We start from the raw sequence: 27,930 nt of genomic DNA on the forward strand, positions 1-27,930 counted from the left end.
AACTGAGACTTTAGTAAAAATAACTCCTACCAAAACAAACAAGCAAACCAACCAAAAAAAAAAAAAAAAACCCAAAAAAACCCCCAAAACCACAACACCCAAACACCAAACCAAAAAAACCAAAACAAAACAAAACAAAAAAAAAACATCAAAAAACTGTTTCATAGTGCTACTAAAAGAAAATGGTTGAGACTTCTTGTTGGCTAGAATGGGAAAGTTGTTCTGACATGAGGTTGGTGTGACAGCCAGAAACAGCTCATGGGACGTTCTGCTTTCTGGTGGGGTACAAACCCAAAAAAGTAAGTTCGGTGGGGCTGCCTCTGCATTGCCCAACTCTTAAACAAATGCTGTATCTCACCATTTATTACCATTACCTTCCCCTTTGAAAAAACCCCAAACAAACCGGCCTGTCAGATCACGGCTCTGGGATGTCTTCCTTTGTGTTAAAACACTTTTTAATGCTGTTGGCATTCTTTGGAGGCTGTTACAAACCACTAAATGCTATACAGTGCTCCCAAGCACTTCATAGTTCCTCAGTACCTCAGTCCTGTTTTGTTTTTTTTTTTTTTTTTTCTCCCAGATATGGCCTTTTTCGCACAGCAAAATTCTGTACTTTCCACTGTTCTCTTTAATATGTCCAATTTCAGTTCAGCAGTAATACTCTCCCTGGACCAGTGACAGAGTAATCCAATGATTAGCCAGGAAGCAAAATACTAATTTTTTTTTTCTTCTATTCCAGAAAAATTTTATTAGATAACAATGTTAAATACATTTTAAAGATAAATAGCAGTATAATTCCCTTCCCATCATGGGTAGGAAATTTCAAAATACGATCTATACTGAACTGACTATGTTCTTTAGAGCAACAATCAATATCACATTTGCCAAATGAAGAATGTATCACAAACATGCATGTGATGATACATTAAGCATTTATGAGAATACAATAATCACTTAAATTATTAAGTTATGATTCCATAACTTTTTCCACATTATGTCACTATAATATACGTAATTCCAGGGTATTGTATCTGTTATGTATACCATAATAAAAAAATAAAATGTTTTTGTTGTCAGGCTAGATTGCAGTCTGGCAAACTGAAGTCTTAAAAAAAATATGAGCCACTTCTCCCAACCCCAGAGTTTCATTAAAAAACATTATGCAAAATATTTTTGGCTTCTTTTGATATGCTAATCTGTTTTGATTTCTGTTGGTTTTTTACTTAATTGCTGGGGATACATTTGAGTCACACTTTTAAGCTTGTTCCTGCAGTCTTGAGGGATAGAACTTTTTTTTAATGGCTATTGAGATTCTCAAATATTTTGTATGACTGAAGGAGCTGGGGTTTCTTTTAGGAAACACTAAATACAGTAGTAATCATAATAAAATTATGAGTACTGTAAACTCTGGGGCCAAACCCCAAGAGTTCCCTAGTTCTTATTTTGGATGAGAATGCATCTCTTTATGGCCTTAATGCTGTTAAGAGCTATATTCGTGTGCAGCATGTCTAATTCTAGTTAGTGCCTTAAATCTAAATCCAAAACTCCAAACTGAGCATTAACTCTAATTTAGTCTCTGACTATAAATTACAGACATTACTATCCACCAGCCTTTCCTGCAGGGGTGTAGTGAAGACACTGAAGATTTTTTTCTTGAGATATGTGACTTCTGTTAGGTTATATGTTACTGTCAGGATGTTTATTAAATACGCTAAGCTACGAATAATTTTTAGGTTTTTAACCTAAACCTGCTAGAAAATACATTTAACATATAACTATATACATTCATTATCACAAAAGGCAGTCTTTAGCTTGAAGAGGGCGAGAATCATTAATCTCACACTGTAATCCACCTCGGCATGTGGTGTGTTCCCAAACTCAGACTGGAATCACTGGAAGCCATTTCCTAGTCTTCCAGCAGTATTAACCCTGGGTCGGGTTAAAGACAGAAAGCAGCAGGTTGTAGACTGTAGAGCAACTGTGTAAATTCCAAGTTATTTTATTAAATTGGGTGAGGGCAAATATGTGTAGAACCCAGAGTATGTTAGTTAATCTGGTCAGTGCCAATCTGTCTGTGAGTAGCCCAAATTACTGTAATTTAGATGAAGTCGGAATACAATGAAGGGCTTTTTTCTTTTTAGCAGCTGTTTGTCAAAGATACACACAGCCAGCTGTGATGAGTTTTCATTTTATTTTAGGAGCCCTATTTGTAAGAACGTTGATTTAGAGACAAAATGTAACTACCATGCCACCAGACCTTGTGGAATTTAATGCCCAAATTCATATTGTCTCTTTTGTATCTTGCAATTGCTGGTTGGGAGTAGTGGCTAATTGCAAAGGTGCTGTTGGTTAACCTTGAAGTAGTCTGCAGTCAGAGGATGTTAATCACCTTTCCAGAAGAAAAAAAACAAACAAGGACAGCAACGTAAAGGATATTAAAACGTAGCAATAGTTAGAATTTCATTTGGCATTGCTGAGGGTCATACTTGGGATGAAGAAAGCAAAGGCTTGGGTGCTGGTTACCTGAGACAAGTACATTAATTACGGGTGCAGCTCTAAACAAAAGGTGTTTGCAAACAAACACCAGCCTCCCACCTGGCAGTCGCTCATACACACGGAACAAAGTATACGGTCTACCAAAAATACGTCTCTACCTCCCAAAATACACCATTAAGCCAGTTTCCTATTTAATCGCAGTACTTTTCCTCCCATTTTCTCAGCATATGCACGCCTGTGTCCACCTCCCTACTATCCGCAGGAGGAAAAACTATGTGACTGGCGAGAGCATAAAAGAAGAGGAATTAACAGCAGCTATACTGACAAAATCTTCACCATGTAAGATGCCAAAGCTTATTTACATCCCTCAGCTCCCTTCTATCTCAGCACTAGTTGAGAGAAAATAAGTTGTCAGAATGTATAAGCAGCCAATGCACTCCCTCTTCTCCACCTACATACTTGAATTAAGTGGAAAATTAAATTGATTTACTATCTTGCTGGGATAAGAGGCACTAGATGGTGCTGTAACATACACTTTTCCAGATTTTGTTTCTTTGTGAGAATTAATCAGTCAGCTGTGCTGCACTGTTAGCTCTGGGATTTCTATTTTTACAGGATTCACAGCAAACAATAGAAAAGTTTGATCTCTGACCTAATCCCTTTAAATTAGGTTTTTGTGTGTTTCTGCAAAACGCTGTTTTGACTACTTCTGTTTAAAAAAGTAGTCTGTATTGTCTAATTAAAAGAGGAAAAGTCCTGTGTAGGTATGCCATTGATTTCTACTCTGCCAATAAATTGTCTTGTTATATACCCAAACCAGCTAGTTCTAGGCAGAGCAAAGCAATATGTCTAAGTATTTCAAAATAAAAAGTGACTCTCAGCCTTTAGACGATTTATTAAATGCAGTAAGAAAGCAGTTACAGGACAAAAAGAAAATCTATACCCGAGATACAAAAAAAGCCAGTTATAAAAAATATACGAAGCCATTTTCATACCGACAACCAGGCAGTCCCAATACTGAAGACACTTGCCATCTCCACATGCCCAAGGAAATTCCTGGCTTTTCAAGTTACCCGTGGAACTAACTACTCCCTTTGTCACAACTTAGTTGAACGCATTAGGAAGACGTGCCAGGTAATGCGGGTGGTACCTGCCCGCTGATGCACGGAGCACGGCATTCAAGTGAGCGCAGAAGCTGGGTGCAGGACTTCCAGTCGAAGGCCCTGGTACACACCCCCAGCAAATAGGGAAAAATTCCTTCTTTTCATTGTAAAACCGGAACAGATCCTAAGCGGTCAGCTCTGCATATACCGGGTTATCAAATTTGCCATCCCAAAACTACTACATCATCAGAGTTGGCCATTTCAATATTAAATGCACTTTAAGAAAACACAGACAACTGAGTAAGGCAATTGCATATGCAAAAGAAAAATCAGTGATGGACAGAACTATTCTAGAAATAAGTGTGGCTGGACAACACTTGTGAAGTTAAAGAGCAGCAGATGACTAGTTTATCATGAAACAGCTAATGCTTGCTTCAGCTGGCATTCTAGTAAGAACAGAGCATATTTATGACTCTTTTTTAATATTTGCTGCCTAGGTCAGGCTAGCGTGACAAATGAGCAGCTCTGAATATGCAAAAGGCTTTTAGACAAAGAGCCTATTAGCCAAACATGCCTATTACTATGCGTAGAAGCAAATTCTCCTGCCAGTGAACTCTCGCCAAGTAACAAACTATTTGGCATGTGTGCAAAGCCCATATTCAACACAAGTGACAGACAGCATGGGACAGAAAGCAAATGTGACTATAAACAGAAATTCCGCTCGATAAAAAGAATATAAAGTGAGGAAAACTCCATTTTAGGCAACATTAGCTGGAAGAGTATACCAAGGCAGAGACCCACATCCTTTAGGTAGCCTTTAGGACTATTGCCTCTACATAAATCCAGAGCTTCCAGACAGCTTAGAGATGAGTGTACCCTTCTGAGAAAAGGGGCCAAGACCTGTTCCTGTGTGACTGCTGCTCTTACAAACAGAGCTGTAAATCAGTGCTGTCGATGGGCAGCCTTACAGTTGCCGATGGAAATTAAAGACGGGCCCTAAAGCCAGATCCGGAGCTGCTCCAAACACTCCCCTCTGTGGCTGTGGGGAACTGCACTCCAAAGAGACTGTCAGAAGCACCAGTGGGGACGAGAGCGAAAACTGGGGAAAAACCGAGCAGAGCTCCAGTTTACACCATGCTGATCTGAGAGCCTGACAGAAATGCATTCTGATGGGGCTTCCTTAACCTGCTCTGGAAACCACCGTGGTTCGCGCCGCTCCTGGGGCACCCCGAGGTGAGCCCAGAGCTTTCAGATGGAGCTTAGCGCGGACCTGATATCTCCACAGCTGCTGTAAGCTGCAGTAAGAGCTATCCGAGATAAGGGTGTGATCTGGCCTTTAATTTGTTCCATAGCAAAGTTTTTGGTTGGCTTTGTGTTAATTAGGTGGCAAGATCTTCAGCCAGCATAAACAAGAGGAACTCTTGTGTCTTACTACTAGCTGTAACATTTATTTTTCCTTCTCCATTGTTCTTATCAGATCTGTCAGCACCCATCTTAACAAAAAGGTCTGTGTATATATATTTCTGGACAGTATTGCTGAAGAAGATCTAACTAGACCTGTCTGAACAGGAGTTTATGTAGGTCTCACTTCAGCAAGCCTTACTCACTGTGCAAGCAGAGTCAGTTTTATACATGTATATAGCAACCAATGGAGACAAAGAAATTGTTTCCATATATTACGTAAAATAATGCAATTGGGTTTATATACATTTGGATAGAGGTTACTAGTTAATAAATCTGACTTAAGTTTAAAATACAGAGTACTAAGTATAAGTTAAATGTACTATCTTTCTCGCACTGGTGAAAAAAGCATGCTACTTCTACTATCCATGTAAGAAAATCACTCAGCACTCAGGAAGGTTCTGAGGAGTTAATATGGCGACACTTACCATGATTGTCCTTAATCCTGGGGAAAATATTCTTGATTCTGTTTGAGGCTTTTGCTGGCTTCATACGGCTGCAGTTTGTCTTGGGGAAGAAGGCGCATAACCTCAGCAGATGATGGCAGTGAAAATGTGTCAGAGTCAGAGCTAACATTGACAGAGTGAGAGACACAGCAAAGGCTTTGAAACCAAGACCCTTCTGAGGTTTTTTCATCATGAAATACTGAAATGTAGTAAAGACTGAGTACACTTTCTTTGTAGCCTGCTTACTTAGGCTTTCTCCGTTGCTTAGGCTGAAAGTTATATTGTTAACATCATTCCCTAGCTTTTTTTCAGTAGCGGTACTGAGTATTGCATCATTCCCATCCAAGGATAGTTGCACTGCAAAGACAGTGGAAAAAAAAAAAAAAAAAGGCGCTACAATATAATGGACATAAACTACATATAATGGACATAAATGCCAAATTCTGCTGAGCAAACTCTCTGGAGCAGAGGAACAGACACTCTAGACATGCTCTTATGCTTTTGCTGTTGTCATTTTGCTCGTGCTTTTGCAGGATTTCTGTTGTCCTTGAGCCTCGCACAGGTTAGAGCAGCCTCGGTCCCATAGGTCATGGAGTATTAGGCACAGCAAGACAAGCTGTGCCTTCTACCTGCCTTCACATGTTCTTTACCATCTCCTGGTGTGATGCTTCAGAACATTCACACTCTCAAAGAAATCGCAGCAAAACCTCTAGCTGCTTTTCAGCCACTTCGAAGAACATGGGAGACATGAAAGAGGTGGAAAATCACAGAGAATCTGGCCTCACAACTCGTATTGAAGGTGCCAGCTAGATCGAGCTCACACCAGTCTACAGACGAGAGCTGCCACCTTCATGTCACACCGGTTTCAGCCGTGCAGGTTGGTGACAACCCCGGTCTTGCTCTTGCGGCACTTCCCAGCGTGAGAACCTGTGATCACGTCCCCCTGGTACAGCCGAGTCCCTTCGGGAGGGAGTTACAGCCTCGGAGAGGTGTTAGAATTCCCCTGCTCCCCCCACGTTTAAAATCCCTCCAGCTGCTGGTTTCCTCTCTGTTGGAAGGAAAAAAAGGGATCTTGCTGCCAACTGTATGTATAAGGAAACCTCTGCCAGATAACCTCTCTCCTGTACAAAACTACTTATAGAGTAGTATCTTCTCTTTACTAGCATAACCATCACATTAAGAGGATTCCTCTACCTGAGAGAATCTCCTAGTGAAACGCTGAACTGACTAACAGCTTTAAAGTACTTCAGATGAAGTGACGGTGAAAACCTCTGCTGGGAATGGGAGGGAAATACACCTTCTGAAAAAATGGAAATTCCTATTCTGCACTAGATGTTTCAGGTATTTGAGTACCAGTAGTTGCAGAGCACTAGCTGAATATTCAGCTGGCATCAAATTAGCTCTCAGTTGAGAGTTTTATTGTGTTTGTGCACTCAGAGAGCAGGCGGGTGTGTGTTAGCCAAGGTCTGGATGAACACGTGGGTGTTCCCCCGCGGCTCCAGGGGGGAAGTGGTTACGGCACAGCTCCTCAAAACGATGTCTCCATCAAAGGATTTCATAAGCAAACGAATAAAACAATTCTTTAAGAAAACCTTACACATATCAACCCTATGGTTTACTTAATGCCTAAAATATCAGATAAAGCAGAGAGATTAAGGAAACACATTCTAATAATATACACAGTGATACATAAAAATGCAGTAATCAGATTTTAAGATGTTCTCTAATTACAGAGAATACAGCACTGCAGAAAAAAAAATAGCAATTCAGGCCTCAGAGTTATCACACCAAATTTTCACCTTGTTTAAGGGCAGATGTACACTGATTCCGAAAGGAAACAGATGTTTTCAAACCATCACACCTCATTTATAGGGATAATTACCTGTAAATAGTAAGGTTATTCACGTTATTAGTTGAATAGCACTATCTATCAAGCATGAAAAATTCATCAAAGTAGACGTTCTACTACTGAAGTCCCACTTAGGATTAATTTCCTTCAGTGGCTGAGTATTTAAGGACATTTTCAGCAATTTTGTTGGCCATTCATAAACCAGTCAATTTTCTACAATGTTTCAAGTCACCATAAGGTCTACATTTTAAAACACTAATCCTCCCTCAAAATTTGTCATTGATTTCACACTTCACAAATTTTAAGACCCTGAAGAAGTCAACAAACTCTTCCACAAGGAACTAACCTTCATTTAATGACCTGTCATTATCAATGGCAAAAAAGAATAGTAACAACCAGTACTGAGATGCAGATTAATAAACTCCAGTGCAAACTTCCAGGTAAATACCATTTTTTTTCCCCCTTGTTCATTCATTCTATTTCATGTAAATTGAATCTTGTAGGTTCTTACATGGCTTAAATATATATGATACAGCCAGGCATGTTTTCTTCAGTGTTTGTTAAATGTATTTTGTAAATTATTTTGACATTTAGTTAAACAAACTAGAATGGAGGCCAATTCATTTTGTCTTTGCCTACATTTCTGAAAATTCAAGTAGTCAATCTTTTATTGCAAATATGGACACATAAGCAATTTATTAATGGCTTTAGAAAATCGCAGTAGGCTAGAAGATTGTATGTATTCTCTCATTTTAAATTTTCTATTGTTTTGATAAAGTATCTTGCCACCCATTCCATATTACGGAAGGCAAATCTAAGGCACAAAAGGCATGAGGCTGCTAAACCACCGCTGTGAATTAATTTCCAAAGTCAGGTAAAACGTCATTCCATTGTTCTTTTGAAAATCATCCCCCCAGCATCTGTAACATAAGGAAATGAAAAATGGAAGAGACTATTAAGCTAAATGGCCTTTTGGAAAGATGGAGTGAAAGCTGTACAAATGATGTATTGTGGGGGGTCAGCTAAATGCTGTGTTTTCTGTGGTTTCTTTATGTTTTGTTCTTCCCCCAGATAAGTAGGGATTGAAATAAAAAGAGGCCTGACTAGAAATGTTTTCACTGACTTTATCATTAGGGTCTGACACTCAAATGGAAGAAGACTAGCCATTTCATAAAATGCAAAATGGAATAATTCCCTTTTAATGCCCTATTTATTAGGAGTCAAAAAAGGCTTAGTTAGAGAAAAGCAGCCTTGTTTCCCCTGAGTGCTCGGATCGCATCTAATTGTATTCAGCCCAGACCAGCCACGACAGCGAGAGGAACGAGAATCAATATTGCAATGGAGATGCCTTCCCGTTGCATTTCAGAGATGTTTACCGTTCATAAGAAAAAGGCACTTTCTGCATAAATAGTCTGGAGACACCGCAGGATTTTAACACTGGCAGCCAGGAACACCGGTTTAGAAATTTGATGCTAATTCATAGGTTTCCATGTCGGCAAAGCTCCAAGTGCGCTGCAGCTGATTTTCTTCATATCAAGTGCTTCATGCCTTGTGCTAAGACCCGCTGGGGTAACTGATTTTAGCATAAAGGGTTCAGTGGTTTCACAGTGCATCCACTCTCCTGTGCTTTCCGACCATTTTGGTTTTGGGAGTAGTTTTGCAACATTTCCCCGGTAGACCTTCTAAAAGCAGTGGATTCGGGGATATTTTTAAAGAGGGTCTTCTTTCATTTTCAAACCTGGCTGTAGTTAGTAAGAGACCTTCTTCCAGCTGCCTTAGAATGGGTCAGAAATGGACAAATTCTATGTGAAACAGCTTTGCTGATCTTAAGGCATCTGGGGGCTAATTTCCAAGGGAAATTCCAGCTGGCAACTGCTGCAAGAGTCTGGGTTCCTAAGTCCATCAGAACGTACAACTGGGTTGGAAACAAGATTAGAATTGTAGTCCAATGTTATTTAAATCTATCCAAAATAATGCAGTCCTGCATTCCATAATCAGTTAAATGTATCCACTCTCCGTTCGTTGGCACTCGCTTGGAAGCTGAGCAATCACTGCATGCAAATAAACCCTGCACTCCGCTGGAAACAATAGCTTGCAAAAGTCACGTTCAAACAAGAAAACTGCTACATTAAACAGACCTGCTGTTAGTAATCCCTGACACATATTGTCTGCAACGTATGTACAGCAAACACTGCAGATCTCACAGCCCCTCTTGACTAAATTACATGACAATGTTTATGATTCTGTTAATTACAAAAGAACTAAAGGATGCCATTCAACGGAGACATTAATTTAAATTATTACAGTGCTTTGATGAAGTCGTGCTTTAGGCAAGCCTTCCTTCCCAACTGCCCGTTTGTACCCTGTAAGACCTTTAGCAGCAGCCTGGAGGAGGCATTCTTGTCAAGTTTGCAGATGGCATCAAACTATGGGGGGACGAGGCGTTGCGCTTTGAATTCAGAGAGACCTAAGCAGGCTGGAGGAACCGACTGCCCATAAACGTACAAACTCAACCAGAACATGTGCAAGCCGGGCGCCTGGGAGGGAGCAACCCCTTGCAGGACCTCAGGCTGGGGGCTGAGCTGGAGGGGAACAGCCCTGGGGAGGACGCCTCGGGAGCCGGCAAGCCCAGCCGGAGCCAGCAGCATCCTAAACTGCATTAACAAGAGAGAACAGCTCGAAGGAAACGCTTACCCCGCTTTATCCAGCAATCCCTGGAACACATCTAAAATAACTTATTCCACTGCACGGGAAAGGTGGGGGCAAAGGGGTGCAGCAGTCCTGGAGATTCAGCATACTTCAAACCTTGCGTGGAGGCAACGGCAGAAGTAGAGAGAGCGTTAGTGCCCGGGGCACCTTTTTTTTTTTTTTTTTTTCTTTATGGGAAGTTTCTCTCTTGAATACTTACTCAGGACTAGTTTCTGGAGTGGAGGCAATCACAGGTGAAGAGATACAGGCACTTTGTAATATTTCTGTTGTGGTGGTTGGACTTGTTGGAACTGTAAGCTGCAATCAGTCAAATAAATCAGCGGTTCGGGGAACTGCGCAACCGGGGAAATGAGCAGCTCGCAAACAAGGTCCTAGATGTGCAGAGAGAAACACTGAGATACCCCCGGAATTTTTAAGCAGATTCCTACCTGAGAAATACAGAAGGCCAGCAGATGATTAGTGGGAGACAAAAGAAAGTACGTTGAAGAACACGGATGTTGCAAAGTATCAGAAACGTTGACGTTTGACCAACCGTATTCCTGAGTCGCCTGAATGAAAGGGATTGAGCCTAAAGGCTGTACATAGGATGATTGTCTCATTTTTTTGAAATAGAATCAAAAGCAAAGAATCTACTCCATTGACAAAATAATTAAATCATTAATAACTGCATGCATATAAGTTCAGGACTGAATTATATCAATAAAATTTAATTAACATCTGCACAAGGCTTTGAGGGCATAAAATGTCATGTAATTCTAAAGAATTCTTAGAATGAATCCTATTCATTCTATTTTTAGGATTTACTAAACCTAAAATAATTTTTGCTGCATTAGCACACTGCTCAACATGAGAATCACAATAAGCAAAGTCAGGTTGGTACTCCAAAGTTTTAGGGTGATTGGTAATTCTTTCATAAGAAGAAGTAAATTTGGTCCTGAAATCAAGTTCCACTTGAAACTGGCAGTAATAAGCAAATCAATATTGATGACATTTTTAAAAGAACCATATTCTTTGTATCACTATTGATTCTAGCAGGGCTGACTAAAGAAAGGATATACATAAATACACCAAAAAAAGAAGAGTTGGATATTAATGTTGTCTTTCATCATCGTAGGCGCTAATATGGCTGGAAAGTATTGATTACCTTAAAAGCTCCATATAACTAAAGAACTATTGACTTAATATTTTCTCTAATCCTCCATGAAATTTTACAGTAAGTCCTGATGTATTTTCTGTTAAGGGGTTTAGGGCTGAACTATATCATGTGCTTATCTGAAGTGTCAGCTCTAAGGCTTACACTGCAGTTGATGAGAACTGTGTTAGAGGTGAGTAATAACTCCAAGGATTTAAGTATGGTTTCAGGGACTTTAGAAATAGATACATCTTCTCGTGTATATTATTCTGTAACTTCTGTCTTTTAAATAATCTTTATAATTAGGGAATAATCTAATAGAAATTTATTCAGTGGAAACATCGGTCGTGTTCATATTTACTCAGCTATAGCTCTTCTGAAAATTCCCTCCTCACTGTACAAGTATCTCAACAACCGTTTTTACTGCTTCTTATTTTCCTATCACTAACGCACTCACAATCTATTTTTCTAAAACTCCAGTAAGCGATATTTATCCAAGTTAAAAAAGGGAATAGTGAAAGAAAACTTACCCAAGCATCTGAGCTCTTCAGGTCCCATTAAAGTGAGTGGATGATGATGATAAGAAGAATATATTGATTATTATTATTGTTAATAATATTGGTTTAGATATTATTTCATATATTATTTTATATAATATATATGTTATATATATGTAGTGTATCTAATATATATTATATAAAATAATATATGATGCTGATGATTTTTTGCCATTCCTAGTTTATGGAATTGAAGGTTATCTGAAAGGCCCATTTGCATCTTTACTTTCGCTCTGCTTAGGCTGACAGTAATGTTCCCAGGCTCCTGCCGAAGGAACGGCCCCCATCACACCAGACCCTGCCTTGTCACATAGCAGACGGAGGTTTCTCACCTTGGCTGACGTTTTGGGTTCGGTTCAGTGCCGTTTTGAAGATGCAAAGTGGTCGAGAGCCGTTTTGGTGCACCCTTAAGTTTGGGCGCCGCTTTCGGCAGCAGATCCTGGTGCGAGTTCCTCTGCTGTGCCGAGTTCCTCAGAGGGCAAAATGACCTGGAAGCACTGTGCCCCCCCACGAGGGCGATGGGTTTGCAGCGCCCCCCCCAGCCCAGGCGGCTGTGCCTGAGGTACCCCTGTACTGTGGTTGTACTGACCCGACTCCAGCACCCCATTCCAAACCCGTACAAAACTCTCCAGCCCTTCTACCACTATAAACCTCACTGCCGACGCACAGAAAAGCTTTGCACGCCCTCAGCAACTCCCCTGAGCTGCCTTCTATACATTTCAAGCATATTTACAGAAATATCTTCACGATATTGCTACCTAACACCAGAATTACAAGAATATCTCTCTGATAAAAGACTTTTAGATTAAGAAGTAGTTCACATCCTTACATCACTTGAACAGCATAACAGGGCCTCACTGGGTTAACTCACATTTTCCAAGATCTCTATATAGTGAAGATGTGCCGTGGTTTCAGCTCGGAGGGCAACTGAGCACCACGCAGCCGCTCACTCCCTCCTTCCCCTCCAGTGCTGAGAAGGAGAAAATAAGTTAAACGGGATTTGAGATAGGACAGGGTGGGGTAAATCACCCATTACGGTCACGGGCAAAAGACAGACTCGTTAGGGGAAGAAAAAAAGAACATAAATTTAATACAGACACTAACAACAACACTTAACAGACAGAGTAGGACATTGAGAAGCATTGCCACATCTTGAGAACACCTTCCCCCCACCCCTCACATCTTCCGAGGCTCAGCTTTGCTCCCGATTTCTCCACGTCCTCCCCCTTGCTACCAAAAACCCCACCACTCACTCAAACCCGGGACACTTTGATACATAATGCGATCCAGCAAATAATAGACTTTTTTCCCTTGCTTCCAATAAAACCAAGGACATCTCTTGATCCCGTGAGCTGCATCTAAACCTTAGTGATTGTTTTTTGGCTCAATCCTATAGTCACTTATTTATGGAAGCATCTTTATTCTAGAAGCAGGCTCATTAAACCAACTGGGCCAGCGTGAGTGGGTTATTCATGGGCTTTTTTTGCAGGGCCAGGGCCGTTGAAGCTCTCAAGCCCTGCTGTCCCCTGGGTTCCATCAGTCCTCTGTCGGGGCTCGGCCCCCCGGGCTGCGGCGGGCGGCACAGCCGAGGCCATCGCAGGGCAGGAGCACGGGTGGACGCCAGCCCAGCACCTCAGTATTATAACAACTGGGAATGAGTGGTGAAATTCTTAAGAGCCACTGAAGCAAAATGTTTTCAGCCAATCCACCCATATTAATAACAGACCGTTCGAGATTGCTTATATCCTTAACATGATGAGGCGCACCTGATTCCCCTAGTTAATATTAGGCTAAATGTTAAAATATCAACCCTTGGCTTACATCCTCCCGATGAAGTGAATGAAAAGGGCAAAAATGAAAACTCCCGAAGAGCCTGAGCCGTGCTGAGCTGGACTGCTTGCTCCCATCAGTGCATCCCCAGGAGAGACCCGGCGGGGAGCGAGCAAGGGAGCGGCCCGAGCCGCCCTGCTCCCGCGGCAGCTCCCGCCGCGCCCCAGCGGCACCGGGATCCCGGGAGCTGTGGATGCTCCGCTGCCAGGCACCTCCCGAGCCGCAGTCACTTCTCTATCCCAGCTTGGTGATTCCTGCTTTAACTGTGCTGCCCGCTGCTGTTTTGCTTTTCCTTTGTATAACCAAGGAAATGCAAACATGGAATATAATCAGGAGGATGAGAGGCTACAGCCAGTGTTTGCCAAACAGTTTAGGGAGTGTGAGCACCTCTGTTAGAGACACAAGTTGAAGCAGCGTTAGCAGACAATTTTCAGGCAGTTCTGAGCATCCATGCAGACAGAAATCACCTAAAATCCTGATTCATTTTTTAACATGCTGCCTGAACTTGAGTACCTCCAAACTACAAACGTCATTACTAATTCAGGGAAGTTTTCGCTCAGACACGAGCGCTGCCATGTGTTTGGTGCACACAAACACGTAACAGCGTTTAGCCCCGTGCTTAGGTTTCAGAGACATCTCCAGAGTCCCCGGACAGGGAGACTTGGTCCTGCCTCCCGAGAGCGGAGGCAGAGCCCTCCCGTGCCATTAACAGCACTTGCTCCTTGCAGAAGAAGCATAATGCCTATCAGATTGCAAATGGAGCAGAGATTAAACATCGCTTTTAATGGCTCTGCAAACACATTTGAGAAAAACATCAGAGCATTTGCCACTAAACAAACGCCTTGTTTTTTCCAGTATGGCCTGCTTGCATTCTGCTACAGCACTGACTCTGCAGACATCTTCCCACAACTCAGCATTGTAGTTCCTTAATTTATGAACGTACACACATTTTTGCTCTTAGGCATAAAATGGACCAGAAGGTTTTTTCAGAACGTGTTTAGAGTGATGCTCCTGACTGACTGATGCCAACCACAGAAATCCTCCATCTCAGAGGGTCTGCACGCCACAGCCTGGCTCTAGGTCAATAATTAGCAAAATGTTCAAGGGATGGAGTCTTTTTGCTTCTCTGCTCCAGGAAACTTTTGAGGAGCTCGTGTTCCTCAAAGACGTTAGTTATTTGAATGGATTTAGCACATTTCATCTCAGAGGCTCTGCTCGCTGGGAAGGCCACAGATGCTAAAATTTCAGACTCAAGTGGGATCAGTTTGATAAGTTACACAGCAGTCTTTCTCCTCTCTGATTAGATGTCTGCTCAAACTCTCCTAGAGAGAATATTCATAATGAAAAATCAGGAAGAATGACATTTCTTCAATGCTAATAATTTTCTTACAGGTCATCTACCAGCACTCAGCACCCTCCCACAGAGGCACAGCGGCCGTGCAGGACCGCATCCCCCCGTGAGCACACAGAGCCCTCTGCAATTATACCAGCAGAAAAAGTCACACATGCACTGACCACCTTGTAAAAACTGCCAGTTTTAAAAACCTGCCTGTTTCAATGAGAAAGCATCGGTGAGGAAACCTCTGTTGAGATGGACTACCCTTCTCCATGCCTGCCTACGGCCATGCTGCACCAGCATCTGCTAGGGCACGGGGATCAGGACAGCCATCTTCTCTCCGTTTTTAAATACCAAATAATTTAATATCATAGTTCTGTTATTGAAATAGCGTTGTTCAGCTCACGTCACTTTAATAGGTCTTACTACTTCAGCGCAGCTTGGCCCGCTGTGCACGCACAGGGCTGATCCCAGAGCAGTGTGAGTCCGCCAGCCCATCTCCCGCTGCTGTTCCAGCGTCCCAGCTCCCCTAACTCGTCTCTTTGATGGAAATAATCACAGCTCAGGGTCGCCGCTACATCCACTGCACCCTCCGGGCTGCTGAGCACCCGGCTGCCCCCCGCAGCGTCTTTGCTCGGGCAGCCAAAAATCCCGAGGCTTGGTACGAGCGCGCAAGACTTTCTCCCTGAAAATAATGCCGCGTGTGCGAGAGGGAGGGCCAGCTAATTCCCTGGCCGTGCCCATCACTCACCCAGCACGGCTCCTCCGAAGCCGATAAACCAAAGAACCACGATGGATTTCTCCTCAGTAATTTTCCTTTTGGCCATTACCGCGTGCACAATATAATATAACTGCACATTTCTTTGTGGCTCAGAAATAAAGAATTGTTTAGATGTTTATTAAACAACAGAGTTGAATGAAATTAGTCACATTATGTTGTCTGGAGTATGAAAGTTAATTGGAAGACACAATGATTTACTAAAGTTTGAAATACCAAATGGGTTTTTGAGTAAGTTAATGACAACTAGAATCAGAATGTAACTGTGGAAAATGGAAATTTTATTTTAATTCCTACCGAAGTTCTTTTGTAAATGAGCTTGCTCTCGACACTGTGAGAGGTTTATCACAGCTTGGTTCGCCGTTACATATTTAAATGTTATCCAAGGGTACGTTAAATACGGCGACCAGATCACATGCATCATAGGACACCAGAATAGCAATCAAATTTTTCTAAATAAAACACAAGAGGGGAGCAAGAGTGGCAACTGGGAGGAATTTCCCAGACAAAGAAGGTCAAGAACAGCAACTGCCTGGCAGCTGAGGAGCAGGGGTGGCCGGGGAGGCACCCCCAGCAAGCCCCCCGCCCCACAGCTTTGCTCCCCGAAAGACACACACCGTGGTTTTGATACTGTAAATGCAAAATATCAACACCATCGCTTCAGAAAAGCCAGCGTGGCATTTTCAGAATAAGTTTCCACCTCTCTCTTTGATGCCTATACTGTTTTCTGGTGCTGTGGTTTTTTTTTTTTTTCGGTAGAGGAGGCACATCTGCAGAAAATGCCGGCCTGTTTATTCCCTAGAATAAAGACAAATAATAGGAAGGGATCCAAATTCTCTCAACAACAGTGGAATAACTCCACAATAGCCCACAGAGCCCAATGAACATCACACAAAGCTAAAACTGGATTTATACTGCACACAGCGGAAAGGAAAATGCGTGCCATTAACAGGAAGGCTTAAATCAGTGGAAGAAGGTGGAAATGTTGCTTTTCCCACTGAAATGCTTTTTTACTGTGATTGCAGAGCCCGATGTGCAGAAGGGAGGCAGCCACCAGATGGGGCAGGTGGCATCTCTGGGTCTCCTCGCTCCGGAGGTGGGCAGAGCCTGCCGTAAATTAGAAGCAGCGTTTGGTAAATGGTGGGGAAAGAGATGTTGTTTATTTTCAGTATCCTAGGAGTATTTCCAGCAGCGGATTGTAATGAAAAGGAAGAAGAAAAAAAAAAAAAAAAAAAAAAAAAAAAAAAAAGAGGGAAGGAAAGAAAATAACAGAGAACTGTCCCTGTCTCATCACTGCTCTGTCGCTGCTTGCGGTGCATCGCCCAGCGGGCCGGCCGCAGCGCAGAGCTGCTGTGCTCACCGTGCTTTGCCTCAGAGGATCTTCAAAGGCCACACTCATTTTATGAGGGCACAGAACTCAGCTCTCCTGACTTTTTTTTTTTTTTTTTTTTTTTTAACCAGGATAGCACAGAATTTTTGCAAAGACATTTTTGCAGAGAGATGATCAAATTCCCCCATCACATCATGCCAGGAAACATAATTGTTTCCTCAGCAGCTTTCCATCCTTCTCCTCTCCCATGGAAGAGCCAACCTCCTCCTCCTCCTCTTTCACATCCTCCTCTTCCTTCTCCTCCACCCCTTCCGTGAAAGACAAGGCACCAGCTGGCATTAAGAAAAAAAACTGCCCATTTCCTTCTCTCTTCCTCCCCACCATAACATTTATGAGTTTCAATTTTACTTGTGTTTTCTACTCCCAGTTTGGAGAAGCTCCTTGCTGCCCGTGTGCTACTTGCCCTGGGAGCTGGGGACAGTCCCGTGAGCTGGGGATCCCTGGCTGCGAGGAAGTTCACCCAGTTTGCACAAGTTGAGGACCAGATCCTCTCAGCATTTCATTACAATCTTTTTTTTTTTTTTTTTTCCCCTTCATTTCTTTTTAGGTCTCTCTCCCACTGCTATCTTAATCCTTGCGCTCAGCTGGTTGTTTATTGTTTATCTAAACATCTCCTACTGTTGTCTAATATTCCCTTCCAGCCCTCCTTAGACATTTGGCTTCTCCTGCCCGTTCTTAGCATAAACCAGCCCAGGACTGAATTGCATTGCAGTCCTTTCAGTTTAACATCTGCTTATTTTTCTCCAGTTGCTCTTTCACAAAGTACTGTAGTTCAAAACAATCTTGTAGCTCCAATGTTTTGCTCCTCTAACAGGCATGGAGCTCCCACAGAGCTCTGCTGAGAGACATCTGAGTTTACTACAGGTTTAAAGATCACACCTTTCCAGAAGCATCATCTCTTACACAACTGGAAATTAAAACTATTAGCATCTTTTGGATTATTTTGCCTTCAGTTAGAAATAGACTGCGGTTGCAAGGGAATTATTCCTGAGATGTTGCTATCCGCGAATTCCTCTGCAAGGACAGAGGGAAAAAAAAAAAAAAAAAAAAATTAGGCAATGCTATAAGCTTAAAATATGTGGAAAAGGGAAGAATAACAAATCTGAAACATTTGCAAGTGAAAACATATCATGCAATTCAAATTCCTCTAGAATTTACAAAACAGGAAAGTTGTCAAGTGTCAGTCCAAATTCCTCCGTACATTTCCCGCTTTTCACCCCCACCTCCAGACCTCCCCCCCCAGATTTCCAGGGCCCGGGGAGCGCGGTGAGCCCGAGTGCCCCCAGCAGCGCCCGCTCCCTCCCGGCGCTGGGCGGAAGCGGGAGACACCGGTCCCCTCACCTAAAGGACAAATTGCCCTTGATTGAAACGTGCCACACTGGTCAGAAAGAGAATCTCGAATTTAAGGAAGCGTGATCTGGGATAACAAGGCTTGACAGGAATCTAAATTCTTGAAATTATATCTACCGCACCGGAAAGTCCCCTCCATTAAACTGTGTAACTTCCTTTGCTCTCACTCCCGTTCGCATTGCAAATCTAATGAGGCCGCGATGCTGCTTCAGCGACGCTTGGCTTGCTGTTCAAGCAGGAGGCTTGTAAAAGCTGGCTGCCATCCTAAATGGCTGCGCGAACAAACAGCAGCCAAAGCCACCTTGCTTCACCTCTGCAAGATGCCCTCCTCCTTGCTCAGAGCTGCTTTTAACAACCATCAGCCCAACCGACATCGGTACCATTCCAAATATTTTCTAGGTTCCTTTGGCACATCAAATATCTCTTGGAGCGTTTGCTCCTTTTTCCTGATTTTTCTCATTGCCCGAGACTAAACAGCAAAGATACAAGACATTAAAATACTTTGGCCGTTGCCTTTTGAAATCCTTAGCATCTCTCCAACCACCACCTTTTGCTGAAGCACAAAGGGGCAGGTGGTGGTTGGTAGCGGAGCTGGGTGACAACTCCAGAGAACACTGTACGGACGATAATCCAGCCTGAGACACCTGAGCTGCTGAGGAAGACCTTCGGGCAGGGCTTGGTTGCTGGCACTGAAGTGCACAAAGAGATGTGGGGCTGCTGAAAAGCCACAGAAGCCTGCGGCAGGGCAGAGCTGCTGCGCAGTGACTGACCGTGGCACGGGGTTTGGGTCCGGCACGGCGAGGTGAGCTCCCTGGCACGGGGTTCACTGGTTTCCTCAATAAATGTACCGACCTCTTTTTTTTTTTCTGGCAGTTCCTGGAGTTATACTTAGGAAAAAATACTGTTCTGACTTCAGAATACATACTGGAGAAGGGAAATGGTGTTATACATATCAAGCAGGTCCTTTTTCAGTTACAGCCATTTAAATACAGTTTAGCAGTATATATATGAAATAAATGCGGTAAGATGCTACAAAGCTCATCTATACACTCCTTATTAATTCCACAATACCTCCCATCTGCGCATCACTTAAGGTGAAAATATATGCCTTCTCATGCCTCTTAAATTATGCCTATTTTAAGAAATATTGAGTGAGACACCAGGGTTCAGCAGGATACTTTGTCAGCACATTGATTGGGATTTGCATGGCAGGGCAGTTTGCGTGCAGTCCTGTTTCTCACAGCACGCCGGGGTGTTAGCCACAAAGCGAATTCCCTTGCGATTTACAGCCTTGTTCTTTTCAATTTGCTCCGCTAAGTCATTTGGGTCCTGACAGGTCTCAATTCCAAATGCTGGATTGTTCAGCACAAAACAAAATGACATCGTCGCCCTAATCAATATGTACTCGTGGCAAACTGCAAGTGTACGTACATCTCCCAGGCTGGGTTTTACAATGGGAGTTTTTCCTCCGGCTCCCTGTGCCAGGGGTTGAGGCCATTAAACCTTCATCAGAAGTCAAATGCCGGCACCTATCATATCAAATGGAGACAAACCCATCATACACATCCACACGAGCTACCCTACAGTGTATATACAGAGAATATGTAGATACCTCTCTCTTTTTCACGTGCTACGTTTCACAGTCTTTTTTCTCTCTCTTTTTTTTTTTTTTTTTTTTTTTTCTATTTTCTGTTCATATTGCCCTGCCTACCTTCCCACACTCCCCATTCCACCTCCCTCACCAGCCCCCCGTCCCCAGGCTCTCGCTGCCTTCCCGTCCCCCACCTCCCTCCTCCTTCCCCAGCCCCACGCTCACAGAGGAGGGCTCGGGATGCTGAGAAGGACCAAGCCCAGCGCTTGTCACGCAGCCCGTGTCCTTGCAAGCGCAGGGCAAGCCCGTGGTCTTTCTACCAGCGATGGCTGTCGGGGAAACCTGCCTCCACGATTCCCCTGCAACAGAGACAGAAGCAGCGCTGCCGTTTGCATTGCTCTTCCGCAGCCCCACGGCAGTACCTATAGAGCAAGGTTGGCCAGGAGACCCCCATTCCTCCGGCCACCCGCTCAGTTTGTTTCCTATCATTTAAACCCTTGCTGGTGATTGGTTTGGGTGAAGAACCCTCAGAAACAAACAAACAAAAAAATAGATAATAAGCGTCCGATCGGGTAAAATAAAATACATACGGACCCACCTTGGAAACACAACTTTGCAGCCGTGGAAATCCTATTCCTGGAACAGGAGCGAAGGGCTTCCTACTCCTGCAGATCTGGGTCCGTGGGCAGCACGAGGAGAGATGGTGGAAAAGGAGAAATGCAAGTTCAAAGGCGTATTTGCATCCCCACAGCACCCCTGCACGGGAAGCACAGAGCAATGTACTGGGATTGCACCGAGAAGCACCCCGTTTCCCACTGATGGGAGCAAAAGAAAAAGCAAAGCTCATTGCCAGCACCGCGCATCCGTAGTGCAGCACAGGCCCAGGAAGATGAGAAAGAAATGTCTGTTGCATTTTCTCTCAGTGTCTTGAGCCTTGCTGCCCACCACGGTGGGAGTGTTGCCATCCTCTGTGATAACACAGAGGAAGCCGCCTCCCTGTTTCTGCAAAGTAACGTGTAAAAAACACCTCACAGATTTTTTCAGTTCCAGCCAGAAAGTAATACTTAATGTCACTATCCACCATGGACAGAATAGCAGTTACGCCTTTTTAGCTACATTTTCAGAATTTTTACGCCTAGTTTTAGCTACGTTTTCAAAATCGACGTATTTAAACATTGGAAGATTGCTGCCAGTCTTTACCTTTATGTGCTGTAGCACCACATGGGGTGGGTCAGACTCCGGCTTTAAATACTTACAAGACATCCGCTGTCATCTTGCTCAGAGATGGCAAGGCAGCCCAAAAGCTCAGAGAAATATAATACCCTCTCCTTCTCTTTCCTGACTGCAAGATCTGAATGTGCTTTCCCTACGTTCAACCTTGATCAGCTTTCCCTTGAATTTTCTGGGCTACGTCCAAGTATTTACATTGCCTGCCGTTAGCACAGGGCCAGAAACAAAGTCAGGTTTTTGGTTTCCCAGTCCCTGATTTTCAGACCATCTGAGTGAGAACGAGACTCCCAAGAGCTGCTCCAAGTGGAGCGACTGCCGAGGGCCCCTTCACCGGCCCCCATCCTGGCTGCTCAACCACATATATATATATATATATGGCGATGAAATCAGGGCTCGTGTTTTCAGTGTGGCCCAGCCTGGGTGCTTTGATTGCGTGGAGAAGCCCCGCTGGTTTCGGTACGAGCTATCCTTCCAGCCTCCACACCTTCCAGGCACCGCGTGCGGCGCTGCGGAGGGGCACTGGAAGGAGCAGCTCTGAAAATCCATCCCGTAAGTGCAACGGTGCAAAATGTGTCAGCACCACGTAATTAATATCTATCATCACTAAATACAGAGGACTCGACCTGCAGAAGAGACCTGGAGGTAATCGCTTATTAATCCACCTTTTAAGGCCAAGCATTTGCTGATAGGTTTGTGTGAATCCTCCTCTGCGGTGGCACAAAGAGCATACGTGCTTTGTACAAACACAGCCAGTGGGTGCTATATTTAAGATGAAGAAAAAACCATCTAAAGAGCAGATGGAGCAGGGCATCTACAAACCAAAAATAGACATTTCTTTAAAAATAGATGAAAGCAACATTTAATTTAGTTCGAAGGTTGACATCAACCATTAACAAATCTAGGCTCATCTAAATACCTGCTTGTAATGTATAATTAATTTTCATTTCCATTTGGATTGCGCTCTGCACTTACACAATGACCACAGCTTGTCCTGAAGTGTCTGACTGTGGAGAAGGACTTTATAGTATTTCTAAACGGAGAAGAGGAAGGGAGTTCTGGGCAAAAATAGATGCCAAAAACATGCAAAAGGCCGTTATGAATAATTATTAGTCAGTCCCTGAGTGGGAACCAGTGTGCTTGGCACAAAGAGAATGTAAAAGCAGGGGTATGTGGCAGGGCAGCAACAGGGCAACACATTACAAATACGTGAGTCTTAAAAAAACCCACTGCTATTTGAAGACAGTTTGGTAGAAGTCATCACATAGGGAATGACCATTTTCCTTCTTTTTCTTCAAACCAGGACAAAACTGCGGGAAGCACCGTGCCTTCCGGAGAGCAGCATCCCTCGCGGGGAGGGGTGTCGTACGGGACCTCGGAGGGCTCCTATGGGTGGGAGGTGCAAACCACGTCACCAATATCCGATCAGCTGCAAAAGGTATTTTTAGAAATAGCTAATGAACAAACTTTGGATAAATCTGATGTGAGCAGATACGTGACGTTTGCAGTTACTCCGCCTGCAGGTTCCAGACCGCAGCTCTAAAGATGTTTCTCAGAGTCCTTGAGAATTTTCTTCACAACTCTACTCATTAATTACTCTTATTCTGAATTCTGGATCACCATAATTTCCTCACTCATGAGCATAATCATTCCCTCTCTCTCTTATTAAGATGTAGTCAGGAACCTGAGTACCTGCCTCCCAGTTTTGAGTGTTTTCACCTTTGGGCAGTAGACGTGGGGAGCCAATTTTGCTCTATGTTTGAGACGAGGGAAGGGCAGTAGAATACGAAAACTTCTGCGCCATAGATCCAGTTTTGTTTCTGACCACCAGAATTTTTTTTCCAAGCCAGCAGCCCTCTCTGTGACCTGATTTCCCCCGTATCAGGTACTTACGTGTCCCCAGCAGCGGTGTATGCAAGATCCTCGAAGTCTTAATTATCTTTTCTTTGGAAACTCCTGTCAAGGAAGGTTATTCTTCCCCTGAGATACTGAAATGCAAAGAGATTAAGATCTGGCAGTGCCTGACCATGCAGAGAAACTGTTTTCTCAGTACAAGCAGCACCTCAAGCACCAGGACATTTTTTCTGCACATACACGATCCCTGAGAGGTTTCTGTGTCCGTGGTCCCGGTGCTGGTGAAGCATCTGGCTGTAAGTCCCTCATCTTTCCAACAGCTGTGGCCAGAGCCACTGTGGCAGGTTTGACATCATAGCTGTGTCAATTAGGGGCATGGAAATTCATCCTACTAACTGGTTTCATTATGAAAACAAGTTATTACATGTAGATTCAACTAATTAAGAAAAAAAAGAAAAAAAAAAAACCACCTCTTTCTTAAGCATCGCTTGGACAGATGGTTTTTCCCTCTTTGTGAAGGGTTTGGGTTTTGAACACAAGCTGCCTCTCCAGTGGAGAGGAGGTGGGGTAATCGTCTCCTAATTAATCCGTGACTGGCTGAAAGCACATTCTTTGAGTGGAAGGTATTAGATGTAGTTTTCTTACACAAAATTCAGACATAAAAAAGAAATCACAAACCCACTACTGTTTTGGTTAACATCGGGAAAAATCTGTATTCAAGAAACTACTACAACCGGGGTCCTGTTTCCTTCCCATTTTAAGCCATCTTGCAAGAAAAACCTGAATAAAGGTTCCTCAGGAGTCCAGAGTCTATTTTCTTAGGAGGTGAACCACATACACCGAAAGAATACAGTGACAATTCCTTCATGTTTCTGAGTTATGGATTAGAAAAATAGTCTCAGCAACACTGATCAATGCGAACTTCAAAGAGAAATGTGGACCATCTATTACATTTTCTCCCAATTACCGTCCTTCTGCTGAGAACTGCATTTTATGTGCCTCTTAGGCTTCAAAAAAAAGGGAGCGAGATTAAAAAAAAAAAAAGATCATAAGAGAGTTTTACCTTTAAGCTAGTTAAGTTGGTAGTAAATTCTGAACTGCTGGTACAGGTGAGACCAGTTTGATGGTCTCTACAAAATCACGAGGGTTTTTTTTGTTTTTGTTTTTTTTTTTTTCACTTTGTAGCCAAAGCAAGTGAGGAAAAAGAAATTAAAATATATTTTGGGGTTGACACCACACCCCCCCCCCCCAAAAAAAAAAAAGGTTCAATTGACTAAACATTTGGGAAACTAATTTCAAGGTGACTTAGTAGATTTTGTCCATCCCAGTTAGGTTTTACAGTCCTTTAAAGCCTCCAAAATGGCACTGTTTAGCTAACCATGAAATGAAAGCACCATTTGGAAAACAAGTCAGAAACACCTTTCAAAGTTCTTTTCTTCTGATAATTTTCTTTTCTTTTTGTTCACAGCTAACACATTTTATCTAAATCCATTAGTCATTTCCAGTAAGCTGGAAATAATTTACCTTATTTTGTTGGGTGAACTTTAGCTCTTCATCACATTAGTTCAATCTAATGAGCTCCCAGGGCCCGGCTGTGAGAGGAGAACTGATTGCTCCCTTCTTCTTTTCTACTGGAACCCGCAGATAAGTGTGATTCTATCGTTCTCTCCCGAAGGTGAGCCGTCTCTCCCTCCATAAGATAACCCAAAGGTTTCATTAAAGTGGTGAATCACACCTGAAGCCAGGAAAACCCTGGAAAGCAGTGAAAAAAGAGCAGCATCACCTCCTGAGTTGTCAGTACTTTTCCACAGTGTTTGTTTGGGGTTCTTTTTTTTTTTTTTCACCTGAAGCCCACCGAGCGCCCGGCAGCTCCCACGGTTCCTCACCGCCGTGTCGGACGGTGAGCGTTTTCTGGCCGGTGCTTTCCTCCCGCTTCGTGAGATGTCACAGGCTGCCGGCACGTCGGGAGCACTCACTGCGGCAGCAGGACCTGCCCTTCCCACCCTTTGCTCCAGGTTGCAGAGCAGTTACGCGCACAAAATAGCAAATCAACCCGTGTTTTGTCTCCAACGCTCGGCTGACACCGGCAGGCCAAGGCGAGATGTGTGACCAGAGGCACCTTCCCTTCCCCCTGCCTTCAGAATTACCAGGGGCTGCTGCCGGCGCTGGAAGGGGCACATACCCCTTTGTGACTAGTTTGGTTTAACTACCAACAGCACGGAATTAAATGATGTGATCTTTAAAGCTCATTAACAAGTCCTTATTCTCATTTCAGTGTAACTACGAAATCACCCCTGTGATTATCCAGAATTAGACGTGGCTTTATTTTGCAGGGCACAGATAACAATAGATTATATTCAGGAAATCATGTAACAATTATCTCTAAAATTAGTCCGCACGGAGGGGACTGGTGAGCTGGACTGGAAAAACTGAATTTTTTTTTCTCCCACTTCAAATCCTGCCTCCTTAACCCACACCACCCTGCTATCTCTCATGCCATTATCTATTTGCGTTACGTTTTGCTCGCGCGCGGTTCCACGCCTGGCAACACCCGACGAGATCCAAAGCCCCCCAGCTGCCGGGTGCAGGCGACTCGAGAGAGATCTGCTTTGCAGACGCCAGGCGCCCGGACGGATGTCTGTCTGCAAAAGCAGGGTTTGTCCCTCGGGACCGGATCAAGCCCACGCACGGGCGGGTTAGTCGAAAAGCACACGCAGCTACAGCGGCTGCAAGGTCAGCGCCAGCCCGAAGGATCCAACAAAGCCAGAGACCGAGGGGAGTTAAGTTTCTCCTGCGTCCCTAACTGGATGGATGCAGCGTCCTGCACTAAACGCTCTATTTCTCAGCATCTCTCAACCCCTTATATATTGCTAAGCACAACAGTTCAAGCAAAACTGGATGATCAGCGAACGTTCTGATCGTGCACCTTCACAGAGGTAGAGAGAGCAGATTCCTTTCGGCGCCAACAGAAAGAACAGACAAATGGCAGTAGCTGATCAATGTTTGTGATTCAACAATCATTTAATTTAAAGGAACGAAACTGCTCTTGGAGCTCCTGCAAGGCAGATTGTTTTGCCCAGGTGCAAAGCTGTATCGCATCAGCGGTGGCTGGGTTTGAATTGTGCTTTGGCCAATATTAATGGAACATCCTTTCCTTTTAGTGACACATTCCCATGGAAAGAGTCAAAGGAATAAATATGAGCATTTCACATAATTAAATGACTATTAGCATTATTAATTTTTAAAATGAATATTTTTTTTTTTTAACAGAACAAGTTAGGTGCCAAAAATACAGCTGCTTCGTTAAGACCTAGATTTGATTTTAATGAAAATAGTGATATAGGTTTGCATTTGCAGCACCTGACATGGACTGCAACACAACTACTCTGGACCAAACATACCCAGAATACAGATTTAATGCTCTGGGCCCATCTAAGTGAAAGCAGACTCGTTAACCGCAGCTACACAAACCTGTCATTCACATGCCCTATCACATTGATGACAATTGCACTTGAAAATTGCATCTGGGTTGGATGGCTGCCGATGCGGAAAGCAGCTTTGCATCCAGAGGTTAATGGGTTTACTCGTGGGAATCAGAAAAAGCACAGGTTCGTATTTCATTCTGTAGCAGGGGAGGTTATTTGTGGGGGGTTTTTGACGGGAAAGGCTACAGCCTGAAATCTCACCAGCGGGGTTTGCAGCATCAGCATTTCTCAGGGGCTGAGCTGGATGAGGTCCTGACCAGTACTTGAGACAGCAACTTCCCAGGAAAACTTCCAAGCGCTGCTTTCACTGATTCAGCCATTTCTCAACCTTGAGTAAAGGGGCATTATTCTTCGAAAGACCGTTATTTGGACAAATCAAGGGTGGCAACGCAGGGAGCCTAGCAGTGTGACGGCAGAGCAGGAGGTACAGGCAGCTGAGGCAGGAACAGGACAGAGCCATTCAAAAGACAATATAGCCACCAGCATCTGTGTTATGGATCCTCTCCAAGAAGAGAAAGCCGATTTGGTCAGTTAGTTATTTACATTCTACCATCCCAAGTTCTTTTTGGTATTTTCCATTGCACAAAGCATTTTTCTGCTTCTTCCAAAATACTCTTTATGTGGAAACCGCTGATGAAGCACCACGGAGGTAACTGCATTCAAGCAGGTCTGGAGCAGCCCCCCGCACACATACGGTCCGTGTCTTCTACTCCTGAGCCACTGCCAGAGCTTGCTGCACCCGTCCTCCCTGTTTCCCGATGGCACAGGAGCCTCTGGGGATGTTTGTGAATTATAACCTGCCTGTGTTACCAGAGTGCCCGAGGCTCCAGCTGCAGTTGTGGCTTATGGGGAAGTTCTTTGGCTCCGTGGGCACAACCAGAAGCTGCAGACCCTCAGCACCCAGCGTCCGATCATAACGAGAGGAGGCAAAGCTCAGCCCTAAAAACGGAACCCTGAAGCAACCTTCTCTGTGATGCTGAGGGTGCCAGCAGACGTCCTCGCTGAGCCTGGGCCGAGGCTTTGTGCTGATCGTGGTCCCGTGCCTGGCTGATGTTACGGGCCTGCCTCTGAACTTGTCTCTAAAAACCAGGATGTGCTTTTGTAATTCTCAGCTGGGAGAATCCTCCCCTGCCAGGCTCCCGCCTGCTTTTCACATCAAATAAGCCTCGTGCAAACAGGTTTAACTTGCTGACATCTCCCTTTAGCTTGACAGGTAAAACTGTATCAAACAGTGGGCTAAAGAATTATTTTGGGGGCAATTAGTCTGCAAGAATCATTACTTCTAGAGTCCTTACCACTGAAAAACATTTCAGACATTTTAACCTCAGCCCTCTTA

General features: G+C 43.7%; 2 long non-coding RNA genes across 3 annotated transcripts; both read right to left on the reverse strand.

Annotated features, from left to right (window-relative positions):
• Positions 1 to 3,371: 3,371 nt before the first annotated feature.
• Positions 3,372 to 11,715, reverse strand: LOC116959902. Of its 2 annotated transcripts, XR_004406074.2 has the most exons (3): positions 10,264 to 11,715; positions 10,050 to 10,160; positions 3,372 to 6,554 (listed from the first exon to the last, which is right to left on the reverse strand). It is a non-coding gene; the product is annotated as an uncharacterized LOC116959902 (long non-coding RNA). The 2 variants fall into 2 exon arrangements; XR_006165978.1 differs by lacking the exon at positions 10,050 to 10,160.
• Positions 11,716 to 11,883: 168 nt separating this feature from the next.
• LOC116959900 lies at positions 11,884 to 27,901 on the reverse strand. Its single transcript, XR_006165977.1, has 7 exons — positions 26,796 to 27,901; positions 24,634 to 24,861; positions 23,149 to 23,243; positions 20,627 to 20,784; positions 20,254 to 20,387; positions 19,869 to 19,966; positions 11,884 to 12,723 (listed from the first exon to the last, which is right to left on the reverse strand). It is a non-coding gene; the product is annotated as an uncharacterized LOC116959900 (long non-coding RNA).
• Positions 27,902 to 27,930: the final 29 nt, after the last annotated feature.

Source organism: Tyto alba, unplaced genomic scaffold (assembly GCF_018691265.1).
Source record: "Tyto alba isolate M040663 unplaced genomic scaffold, T.alba_DEE_v4.0 Super-Scaffold_3, whole genome shotgun sequence".
NCBI lineage: Eukaryota > Metazoa > Chordata > Aves > Strigiformes > Tytonidae > Tyto > Tyto alba.